Source organism: Sitodiplosis mosellana, unplaced genomic scaffold (genome assembly GCF_009176505.1).
Source record: "Sitodiplosis mosellana isolate CC-2019 unplaced genomic scaffold, AAFC_SMos_1.0 Smas_scaffold_6170, whole genome shotgun sequence".
Lineage (NCBI taxonomy): Eukaryota > Metazoa > Arthropoda > Insecta > Diptera > Cecidomyiidae > Sitodiplosis > Sitodiplosis mosellana.
In genome coordinates, this window is record NW_022601411.1 from 835,090 (window position 1) to 844,433 (window position 9,344).

A 9,344-nucleotide genomic window follows, 5' to 3' on the forward strand; every position below is an offset into this window, starting at 1 on the left:
TCTCTCTCTCTCTCTCTCTCTCTCTCTCTCTCTCTCTCTCCCACTCTAACTCCAAATCGCCGATTTTTCCGAATTTTTCTATCAAATACCCATGAAATATTTACTTCCATTCAACAGGTGTGTATTTGTTGGTCAAATCTATGATTATTTTGCAAGGAGTGATACAGCCATTTACTAACACTTGTTCTACTCATCAAATATTTATTCGTCAAACATTTTGGCAGATTGTTTGAAATGTACACTGAAATGCGAGAGATGCACTGTGAAATACATTCCGATGCATTTTAGCTATATTTTTTACAGTTCTCTTTGTGTGCTTATGAAACTTCTGACATTTTTTAAATTGTTCAAAAAATCAACATCACTCAGATTCATTTCGTCTGATATTTTCTCTATCGCTATTTCAGTTTCTGATTTCAATGCGTATCTCCCTCAGTCTTTCACTTCTAGATGGCGAAACTATTTGAAATAATCTATATTAACATATTGAAAATGAAACAACTGTATATCACATTCTGATTGTGATATCAAATAGTGAAGAAATGAGTGAGAGCTTCGCAAAATTCAACCACGGAATATAGTTCAATCAAGATGCTTCAAATATGCATGAACCACTGAATCCTTGGATTTTACACGCTTAATCAGCTTGGGACGAGTTACCACAGACTATCTTCGAATCACATGAAAGCGAATTTTGTACATATGTCAAGTGTCTTTGAACTAAAATCTATTATATACGATACATATTTATCTTTGCACATTTCTCTGTGGAAAGTGCAACAACTGTGTGAACAATGTGATTACTTTTTTTATATTTATTTTTAAAGATGATTTTTAATTGAATTGTGTACAAAAAATGGTTTTTGTTTTTCTTAAATTGACTCCTCTGAATATTCACTGTACAGTGTACAGTTGTAGATGGGTTCTGACTCATCAAGAATTTCGGAACAGTTTCGACTCGATCGGGGCCCAGAAACGCGTAGTTATGTTCTGTGTGCTGCCACAAGTAACTACGCGCCCCACGTAGTATCAATTACGATCTATTACGTTTCCCAACAAAAATGAAAAATATCTTCAGTTGCTTTATGATTTCCTGTAAATGTTTTTGAATAATAATTTCGCATTTTTTTCAAATGTTTTTTTTTTCAAATTCCTTTTTCAATGAACATTATTTGAATCTAAAACTCGTTAAGATAAGTTCTATGACTTTTTACCACTTTTCCGTTCAATGATTCCTGGATTTTCCAATTTGTTTTCTCACGCCATTGTAAATTCTACTCAAACTAGGCCATTAAAACCCATGTCTAGAAACTTCATTTCCTATATAAAAATTATCCAAATAAATTGAATGAAATGTTAAATGAATGTTCAATTTTGCGTGATTTTACGTTTAGCATTGCTACACAGCATGTTTTGTTGATCTCCCAGTATATAACGTACTAGAATAAACTGATTGAAACTAGTACAATTAGCATTTGCCACCATTTTTATTTAATTATTGTTCATATTTTTGACATTTTGAACAATCAAAATAAAATTGAAGTGAGGTTTATTTTATCACGTTTTGTCGGGAGTTGTTTTCCATAAACATATGTGCCGTAAAAATTAAAAATGAAACTTTGTCGAACAAATCCCAATCTGAATACATTCTACTGTTTACTGGAATAGAAGTTTTCAAAGTCTGTACGGAAATATAAATAAACTGATTAAGTATACCATGACGCTCGATGCATTGTATTGTAAACTATACTTTACAAGTAAAAATGATCAATTTTTCATCCAATTTACTTGGAATTTGGCATAGATAACTTTTGTGATACAAAAATAAAATTCCAATATCCAAATAGCAGTTATATCGGAAGAAAAGCATAGTTGCAGAATGAAATCTTCAATTTTTCACTGATTTTTGAAATTGGACCAAAAATTTTTTTTTGGGAAGTACTCGAATAGATTGTCCGATTGTATTGGAATTGTATCTGGCAACTGTCGTGAGTAAAGAAAAGTTCCGCATTTGGTAGCGATTTTCGAAGAAGTTCTGTCTTTTTTGAGCCCATTTCTATTCATTGATTCCTGGATTTTTCATTCACTCATTTCACTTCAATCTCGACTCTACCCAAACAAGGCCATCAAAACCAATATATATTGGCACTTGATTTTCCTTGTAGTTCTTTGTAAAATGATTGTTATCATCTCTACAAAGAAGGGAAATCAACTGAATTTGAAGTGAAATGAGTGAACGAAAAATCCAGGAATCAATGCTTCTTTGCTCATGGCAGTAGCCAAGAGCAATTCCAACACAATCGGATAAGCTATTCGAGTCCAGTATAAGAGAAAAATTGAGGAAACTCTCCATTGAAAAATCAGAAATTCTACCTTGTAAAGTATAGTTTACATGTGCAGTATGTATACTACATAGTGAACTTCAGCTACATAGTATATAATACAGCGTATGTAGCAAGGCATTGCACTTGTTACGCATATAAAGATGTATTTTATATATTAAAAACAAGAATTTGCCATTTTCCATAATTATTTTCCCTCAAATTCCACTTTGTAAAGTATAGTTTACATGTGTAGAATATGTGCTACTAAATTCAAATATATACACGGTACATGACGACATAATATTTTTAAATTCAAATTTGAATTAAACGCTATCGAATCAAACTTTCAATGCGTGTAATTGAAATTTGAACTTGAAAATTGTTGTGTTGTCGTGTTCCGTGTATAGAACTGAATTTCACTATGTAGCACAAATGCTAAAAAAGTGCTGTACTTTGCAAGGTAGAATTTACAAGGTCGAATTTGTAGTACTAGATCTAGGGGGATTTAACTACGTGAAAACTTGTAAAAAAATGATATAAACGCGCACGAAATTGTTACATTCACCAGAGAACTTGCATGATTCCACTCAGTTGACAAGTTCCGTATTAAAACAACATGCGCGAACGCGCGCGAGTTCGTGTGCAAACTTGAAGCTGGACGACGCGCACACATCAGTCGTTCCATTTATTATATCTGGATTAACTTTTCCAACACTTTCTCCAGCTCTTTAAAAATATTTCCTTTGTCCATTTTATAATTATATAAATCTTTCAACTTTTGGAAAGGATGTGAAAAATCTTTATACACGTAAACAAGCAATTTTTAGTTTGAAACGCGTTTTGGTTGTCAAATAACAACTTGAAAAACGCGCAAAACCATAAACAAACTTGTGTAAACTTGTGACCGTGCGCGTCAGTACGTACAACGAACGCGTCGAACTTCCGCGAATCAAGCAAACTGGCAGAAAACATGCTGAACTCGTAAGAGTTAAATTCCCCTAGTACTAGATCCGCTGTCAAAATATACTTGCGTTCACTACGTTGGGCGCGTAGTATACGTTTGAAGTTTCGTTTCCACGCCCCGGACTCAATTCTCTAAATTGAAGAACTTTTTCGGCTCTTCAAAAACTTTCTGAGGATAAGTTAACTTTACGTTCTGAGAGGAATTTTACCATGAATTTTTGGTCTGACGCCTACTGAAATTTGGTGTTTCTTCCACCGAATAAAGGGCAAACCAAGAGCATAAACTAAATTTTGTACTTTTCTTGCGTTAGAAGAAAGAAACGTTTTCAAATGGTTTTTTTTATTCTAAAAACATATTGTTCATGATGTTATGTGGATATTTTTTGTAATATCTTGTCATTTTTGCCAATCTTTGTGTGTTAGTAGGGTGTCATTGACTATATAATAAATAAGTCAATTGGAAATCGGAACAAGATAATATTAGTGTGCGTTTTTATCATCATCTTTATTGCAATAAATGTGATAAAATAACATAGATAGTGAAATAACATTGGAAGAAAAACAAATTTATGTGCAGTGAAATATTAACAATGTGCTACAAAAAGGAGAAAATAGAATAAAAACATTTTTTTAAACATTATTTTGTTTTCTGGTTGGATTTTCATCTTCGTTGTTTGCAAAAATCAGTTTTCGTTTGAAAATTACAGGTCATAGGGTTTAAAATCATAATCAGTTTCCTCGCCCATCTTTCCATTAGCTAATATCTCTCGAATGAACCAAGAACCAGTTTCGGTACTTCTGGCATAAAAATATTGTTTACCTTTGATGGCAAATGGAAATTGTAATAGGTAAGGATCAATCCAGTTACCACGATCTCTTACTTTGCCCATCTTTCCATTACGTGATAATTCTCGAATAAACCAAGCACCAGCCTTGGTATGGGCATAGAAATATTGTTTTCCATCAATAGAAAATGGAAATTGGACCTCATAGAATTTGTTCCACTTATTTCCGTCAGTTGGATCGCCTGGAGCCGCATTGGGTGATATTTCTTGAATAAACCAGTGCTTACCATTCGTGTATTGATAATAATAATATAGTTTCCCATCAATATAAAATGGAGAAGCAACTTTTGAACCACCCGAAGAGTATTTCTCTATATTTTTGCCTAACTTTCCTCCAGACAATAGTTCCCATACATCCCTTTCCTTGTTATTAGATACATAGAAATATACATGGCCGTCAATAATATATGGAAACATAGTTTCGAAAAACTGGGTCCAGTTACTCTTATCTGTCTCTACACCCATCTTTCCTTCGGATAATAATTCCCGAATAGTCCATTTAAATTTCCCATTTTTACTATGTGCAAAAAAGTACTGTTTTCCACCAATGGAAAATGGAAATTGAACTTCATAAAAGAGATCCAATTCACCACGTCCTTTTTCCACGCCCATCGTTCCACCGGCTGATAATTCCCGAATACTCCATGACTTATTATTCAATTGCTCATACAGATATTGTTTGCCATCAATAGAGTACGAAAAACCAGTTCCAATAAATTGATCACCTTCGCCGTACAAATTCAATTCCGACTCCGTACACTCTTCATCATCGTGATACCTCTTACTATGAGCTACCACAAAAAAGTAGCATAAGAAAAACAATATTTTCTTAATCATTTCTCTTTCGCAATTGTTTTCAAAATTGTAAGAATATGTGGTTGCGTTGGTTATATGTAAATTGTGTATATTTTCTCTTCACTTTGCACTTTGAAATTGGATGTTGAAAAACGGTGAACTGTTTGAAATTTAATTTGTACAAACTTTGGGAATGATAGATTCTCAATTCTATTTGTTCTCAATTCCAATTGCTTACAGCTAGCGATACCGTGACCACTTTATTGATGCCAAGTTAGAGCGACTCGGTTGTTTTTTGAACAACAACTGACTATATTGAGAACCGAATAGGCCTATTTATACAATATTTTTCTAACCAACTTCGGTTATTATTCAGTATTTGATGCTCTTTTATAGCTTCTATATAACGTGCTGGTGCATAGGAGCTTTTGATATCCACTCATTACTCGTTGAATGAAACAATAACCCATTTTATTGAACTTATTCTTTTCAACTATTCCTCGAATTCAAGAATATTCCAACATTTGTGATTCAAATCACTCTAGGTTTTAATTGAATGTATTTGGGACGTATTCGCCTAATAGTGACATTCTTCTTGCTACCATACTAGTTAATAAACACTATTGAAACCAACCAGTGTATTGATCGTATCATAACATTCTTATCACGGCCGTCGACAATAGGAGCGAATGACAAAAGCAGCCTAGTGCTGCAAGTTTGACTTTATATTCAATAAATTTATTGAATAGTCCCGAGATCATTGATTATCTAGAAAAGTGTCCACCGAAAAATATTTTCTGAATGAACGACACTTGGATATTGTAAATAATTCATGTACTACTTTTACTGGAAATATTTTTCTCAAGTTGAATTAAACAATTTTTGTGGGGCACTATGTCATGCAATATTTCTCAGAGGCGTCACATGAATTTATCATCGAATGCAAATTACGTGATAAGGAATGCATATTCTTATGACTAATGGATTGGACACAAAATACTGTTGGGCAATGTATTCATGATTGGACCACTTCACGGATTTCTATGAAATCGAAGTCAAAATAGCGACATTTTTATTGGCTGCGTCTTACCCGAAAACCATAAAAAATCGATTCTCAAAGTAGTCGAATGTTTTTTTGAGTGCAAGCCAAACGATTCTAAAATGAAAGTATGAAAAATGGTAATTCAACGTTGTTCATTTTAACAAATTGGCTCTTGCAAAGGTAAAAGTCATCATTGAAGTTGTTTTAGGGTGTTTTTTGTATTTTATTGACATTTGTGATGATATCTAAATAAATTGTCAACATTTTACTTCAAATATTGTGACTTCTGTCATAATATTCCGACTTTTTTGAAGAAATTTACGGAGTGGACCAATCATGACTACAAATATTCAGATGGCCAAAAATCAACACTTTGTAAAATTGGCCAACAAAAAATTTCTTGAAGAGATAACAAAATTCAGAAACTTTTAGTTGGTGTCAATATCTATTCAACGGTATAAATAACTCCGCAGAAGTTTCAACCAAAAATTGTGTGGCCAAAAATTGCTTAGGAGAGACTTCATTGCCCTATTAGAATCGAAAAAAAATTAATTTTTCTTTTGATTTTCGCCTTTGTTGGACTGTCGAATGGGAAGTTTGTATGAAAGCTCCGGAGTGCCGCTGGAATTGCATTGGTTTATATGGTAACACTTTCGAGCAGAATTCGTCGAATATAATGTGACCATTGCCCTCAAATCCATATGAATGAAAACCGATGGCTTCCCATTGAGCCATCATTCCACCAGCTCCAAAATTCCCATTCTCTCGAACGTCGAAACCTCATGCTATCTCACTCACATAATCAAAATCAATCTCACTATATAAAACGCACGGAAACATCATATGCGAGGATACAGTGGACAGTTGGACACTTCTTATAAGCGTCCAGCAATTACTTTAGGTATTCGCTTACTATTGTAAATTAATTCTTACTGATTTCAGTGGATAACATAAAGAAGATCATGTTCCAAATGTAATTCACCGTTAATGTGCACATTCGAGCGAATAAAATAAAGGATTTTCGTACTGAATCAAATTTATCTCTTTTTGGAATCAACTGTGGACCATTTCAATCTTCATTTGAATTGGAATAAGAAACGGTTTTCCTGGTGCTGAAAATGACGTAGTCAATGCAATGATTTCTATCTGCAGAACTCACTCAATTCATACATAATTTGTATAATCATGTTAACTGACCAACAAACCCCACAACGTTATCATAATCGCATTCGATGTCAAGATGTGTACAAATTGCTTGATGTGCGATTTAGTCAGATCCAAACGGATTTTGTTCAAGGGAAGAACTTGCTGGAATTTGACAATAGGTGGTATTAGTGTGCACCACAAGTATTTGCGCCACAAAAAGCTTTCGTTTTTCGGTGCAATCGAACTGAAGTTCAAATCACATTGAATTTGACGGAATAGACATTTTTCGAAAACGTCCAATGACACTTTGCTTTGAAGAACGAAAACATGGAGCTTTGCTCTCATACTTTTGTATTCTATTTATTTATTTATTTATTACGAAGCCTACATTTATGCCAATATGTGCTCACAGCGAGCTGTGAACATGCTGATCAGATGCCCAATACGGTATAAATTCCTCCCATGGTGCGTCTCAAGCAAAGAGACAATTAAATTACAAGGGGGGATGACATTCATGAAATGACTTTAAATACCAGCGATTTGGTCCGGAAAACCATGGCAAAACCGATCTAGATCTTGTTGAGCGATAATTTCATGCGGTAGAAAACCACCGTATCGATAATTGATATACAGAATCAAAATAAAATCCAAAATTCAGTTTGATGAAGGAAAAAATCTTGGAACTGGCAGTATCTTAGCAGATGAATATTCAAATCTTGGCAAATTTGCCGAAATGTCTTCGGGTAGGGCGATTTAAATTGTAGATTTTATGTAGTTTAATGTAGTGTATTTACTTTTTTTATGTTGGAGCGGTTTTTCGATAGCCGATTACTCAAAAAAATTGTTCCTACATAAAAAAAGTAAATACACTACATTAAACTACATAAAATCTACAATTGAAATCGCCCTACCCGAAGACATTTCGGCAAATTCGCCAAGATTTGAATATTCATCTATCTTAGCTTCATCAGAGAAAAAGCGACTGCTAAAGCTTAAAAATGTGCTTAACAATTTTGAGATATTGTTCTACAAAATGTTTTCATGGGTTTTGGGATCGTGGAAATGTGATGAGAAAAAATCAGCTGAAAAACTATAAATCGGTGTTACCGAATTGTGTAAAATACCATGGAAATTACTATTTAAGGCATCAGAAGCCACTACGTTGAAGCAGATTGGAAACAGAAATTTTCTACTTTTTCAATCAAAATTTCTATATTTGCACTGAAATTGAGCCTAGAATTTGTTTGAAAATACATTCAAAATATTTCAAAGGTGTGCAAAATCGAAAGAGTCCATTTCAATCGCTTCGATTTTAAAACATTTCTCCATCGATATTTGGGAAGAAAGATGTGATGAGTACAAAGTTTTTGCTTTTATCTCGATTCCATTGCATACTAAGTGCATTCAAAATTGTTCAACGAGCTCTCACCCGCAATCGTTCATTTCGAACAATTTGACGGTAATCTAATTATTCGTGCAATTTGGCTTTCTAATGTGCCAAAAGCCAAACGAATGGTTACAGTTTCCCAAAGGCATTCGAAACTTGTTTCTAACTAACTTTTTGCATCCTCATTGATTCACGTACGGTGTGAAGCAGACAATTGAATTTTCGACAGTCAAATTCAAAGCGGAAAAAGACGTATTTTGAACATGAAGAGAAGATTTAAAGATCGATATGAAAAAGCGAATATTTTTCGAATATTGGAAATTGTTCGCCTTAAATTTGACTCCATTCGAAGACGAGAAAAAATTTCCATTATCCATTTGAATCGCTGAATTTGTTTTGAGTCATGATTTGTTGTGCACGCGATTAATCTGTGCCATGAGAGAAAAAAAAAAAAGGTTAATTTCAGTGTGAAACATGGATTCGATATGAAGCAGTCAATCTTTCGTTATTAATGTCATTATGTTTTCACTCTCTTATTGCGTTACACTTAAATCTTTTGCACAGTCAGCACAGCGAGCGTACCGCGCGCGCTTTCGTATTACGCCCGCATACAATGTCTGACTTCACATTCAGTCGGATTATCATCCATGTTTCTCGTGGCTTAGCCACTTTAAATAGATGCGCCCGATTTTATGAGTAATGATCAAAATTGATTTGCCGCTGTGTCTCTTGCCACTTGTCCTACTGTCTCTTTGCATCTGCCTCTTGATGTCTCTATTCTCTCTCTTGTGTATTTCTCTCTCGCTGCCTCTGCTCACGTCTCCCTCGCTCTCGCTCTTCTT